This window comes from Glycine max, chromosome 18, assembly GCF_000004515.6.
Source record: "Glycine max cultivar Williams 82 chromosome 18, Glycine_max_v4.0, whole genome shotgun sequence".
Lineage (NCBI taxonomy): Eukaryota > Viridiplantae > Streptophyta > Magnoliopsida > Fabales > Fabaceae > Glycine > Glycine max.
The window spans coordinates 1276144-1280074 of record NC_038254.2 but is presented as its reverse complement, the minus strand read 5'-3'; the positions used below and the strand labels follow the sequence as shown (position 1 = coordinate 1280074).

The 3931-nt window shown below is 29.7% G+C and overlaps 1 non-coding gene across 1 annotated transcript; it reads left to right on the top strand.

Annotated features, from left to right (window-relative positions):
- The first annotated feature begins 1628 nt into the window (after positions 1-1628).
- Positions 1629-1713, top strand: TRNAM-CAU (transfer RNA methionine (anticodon CAU)). Its single transcript is given in 2 exon segments — positions 1629-1666; positions 1678-1713. It is a non-coding gene; the product is annotated as a tRNA-Met (tRNA).
- The last annotated feature ends 2218 nt before the right edge of the window (positions 1714-3931 follow it).

Genomic DNA, 3931 nt, shown 5'->3' with positions numbered 1-3931 from the left:
TTTCAAATTTTCAACTCTTAACTCTTAGCCTACAAGTTTTAGCTAACTTATAAGTTATTTTTACCACATACATCGGATCAGATATCAAGATAAATTCACTTATTAAACATTATAAGCTTATAGACTAGTCAAACAAGCCATAAATTATATAAATTAATTTTTGAATATAATGAAAAAAGTCTCGAAAGTCATGGGTTGCGTAAAGATAAGCTATCAAAAATGATAAAAACAATTAAGTTTCAAATATTGTAGCAAGTTCTTGATAGTTATTATTATTAAGTGCATGGATTAATTGATATAAAATTATTTTTATTTAATATAATTAATGATTGTTGATTTAAATTTTGAATATGTAAGTATATTAAATATCATTTTTTCCTCACAGTGACTCTATCAGATCAAGCATAATTACCTTTTATGAAAAATACTTGTAATCTCATAAAAAAAAAGTCCTTGATGTAGTTACCGATTCATATATGCTTCAAGTGAAAAGGATATTACCTCCTATTTAGTACGAGTTCAAGAGTCTTGGAAATAAAATAAATAATAAACAATTTTATTCTCTTAAATAATACACTTTTCTTGTTTGTTTGTTTTTAAAAAATATTGACTAAAAGAATATATATCTTTAGTACACACCATATGTGGGTGTTGAGGTCTATTCCCTCCGAACTCAATTATAATAGGAAAAAAAATCTAATGCTTCAGAGGCTTTGACATTGATTGAGATTAAAACAAAGAAAGGGGTCTTGTCACTTGTGTGTGGACCACGTATATGGCCTACGGTTATTTTCTATTCCTTCCCAAAATATTAACTCCTGAATGCTTGAACCCATATTGATAACATCATAACAAAGTAACAAATAGACTTATATTAATGGCCCATTCGCTTTTGTGGGACCATAGTTTATAGCTTTAAGTATATAGAGTAAGACTAATTTATTTACGATAAATTAACTTATTTTTAAAAAATACCAGACATGTCTTTAATTTTAAATTTTGATATCATTTTTTTATTCTGAAAATTTGGTATGATTAACACATGAAAAGTCGTCTTAATTATAATTCCATATAATCTGGCAAAAATCCAAATATATGTACCCCTTGAATTTGTCTGTGTCCAACATATCTAGTGAATATCTACCAAAGAAATTTCTTTCTTGAATATTTCTGTGTCCAACATCTAGGAGAAAAGCATAATGGCTATAAAACAGAAAGAATGAATATTTATCTATGGGAAAAGAATAACTATTTGTAATTCTGGATTATTATACATTTATACTGCAAAAGTTTTGCTGTCCCGGTTGATGATATACTCTAATATTAGCGAATAGTGAGCAATAACAAGTTTGGAAAAAATAAAAAACAGATAATGAAGAACCTATTTCATCCTACTCAATATCAATCACAATAATAAATATATATTTTTCTGTTGTTTATATAAATATATTTAAACATAAAATAATAAATAAATAAGTTGAAGGGGGGCAGAATACAACTATACGGACCAAGAGGCCCAAAACGGGTCAGTCACAACAAAATAATTTGTCGCTAGTGGACCTAGTTTGGTCCAAATCAGTTTTAGTATTAATATTTTAATCTAAAAGATAACAGCATTTTACAATCATGGGGTGGTGGCGCAGTTGGCTAGCGCGTAGGTCTCATAGCTTCTGAGTTATCCTGAGGTCGAGAGTTCGAGCCTCTCTCACCCCAATACATTTTTACTTTAGAAGTAAACTTTTTTTATCTTGTTTTTTTGGGATCAAGAAGTAGTAAGTTTGTCTTTATCTTATTTGAGTTATTCTACATAGCGTTGTCTAGGTAATTAACTATTTTTTTCAAAACAAAATATGTAAAAATTGTTTAATTAATTACTTATTTTTTCAATTGTCCAATTGTTCCGGAAACTAATAAAATATATTACTAAAAGATTTTCTCCAAAATAAGAAAACAATATGATTGTTATAACAAATTACTTAAACCACTTTTCAAATAACTTACAAATTCATCACTCACCAATAATAACACACTTAGACAAATAATAGTTGTTTACTTATAATAATATATTACCCAAAAAAAAAAAAAAACAACCCAGCGGATTGGTAACAAATAATCACGCACACCATCCTCACCCATACATCATCAACTTCTATGCCAGGAACTTCTTCTCATCAACAGCTTAGTCCATGGATCTTTATCTGCATTTCAGTTCCGTTGTTCACGTGGATAGGGTATTCTATGTTTAGTTATGACTAGTTTTTTCTTCATTTAATTTTCATCATTTGTCTTTGCTTTTTATATATTAATATTGCTTGATGTCCCTATTATATGTTTGCAATATTTAACATTTTAATATGTGCAGAGGGAGAGTTTTTCACTTATCATTCACAAACTGATGGAGAATGGGGAAGGATAATAAACGGGTCACTGCAATAAAGCAATTTTATAATATTGAAGACATTTTTCTTATGAAGTTTACCTACCTTGATGACTATTTCGTAGTAGAGATAGTGTTGGAGATGACCGATACCGATGATGAGGGAGAAGAACCAACTGAAGAATTATTATGGCAAGCAACCATTCCTGAATATTTACCAGACAAAACATATACAATGGTGCATGTACTAAATTTCTACAAAATTACAAATTAATTACTTACTTTTATCACTTTTTTTCTTAAAATATCTTATTTCTCTACTTATTGATCCCACTAAGATACTTGCTAACATAGTCATTGTTTTTTGCAATGAACAGGAAGTCCCAGAACACGTTGTGCGCTACATTATGCCTCAAAGGCCAAAACAAATTGTTGTGTCGTCTTTGCCAGATGATTTTAAGGAAAAATGGTCTCTACTGTGCACATCCCCAAACTCATTTACCTGTCAACTTGGTCAAAGGAGGCATGATTATATGCACTTTTTTCAACTGAAAAAATATGATAATGTCAAATTCCTTAAAAAAAAAAAAAAAAAAAAGCAACTCATGTCATCAAAGTATCTGGCAACGAAGATTAATAGCTTCAAATTTCAATTAAGGCATCATTGTATCCATTATCAGTTAATTAGTACCATTAATGTGTCTTATATTGCCTTACTTTGTTTTTCGCCTTAAAAAGTTTTTGTATCGTTTATGAGTAATTAGTTCCATTAATGTGTCTTATATTATTGCCTTTATTTCGACTATGTTCAACCAACTAGGTTGTCTGTTTTCATATGTTGGTCACACGGCCATAAAAGAGGAAAAAAGAGGGAAACCAAATACTTTTTCAAATTGGCACAATATCCACCAACTGACTTTCAACGCTCAGTCTGCACCTGCCCACACATTCAAATATTCAATTGTCAAAATATTGTCAGATAGTTGTTTACAACACGCAACACAACAACAAAAATTATATTCATATTGGTTTCAAATTAAAATAACTACATAATTAAAAAGTGTACATTAAACTTAGCATTATATCAAAAATGTTATTTGCTGATAATAATTGTAAACGAACTTTCCACAAATATTCATTTACTATTACTAATTTATAACTGTACAATTTAAATGTAAACAGTGTATGATATTTCGTTCATTTACTACATGTTGGGTTCGGTCCATTTTTTGGAGCCCATTGAGTGCCTCTTTCTTCAGTTTTAATGCTTTGCTCCACCTTTAACAACAAAGAGACAAAATAACACTTCTCAATGACAAAAAAAAAGTCTCATTTTTTTCTAGTCAATTACACAAGCTAGAGGAACTTAAAGCCCATTTCATGTCTGTCACACTGATTGGCTTATAAATGGCAGCAACATCTTCATCAGCACGAGCCCAATTACAAGCTTTATGAATTACTAATGCAGATGCAAATTAGGTATATTGACATTCTTGTTCAAGCCAAACACAATATTATTGCTCACATTGAAGGTGAATTTCAACCGGTAATGAC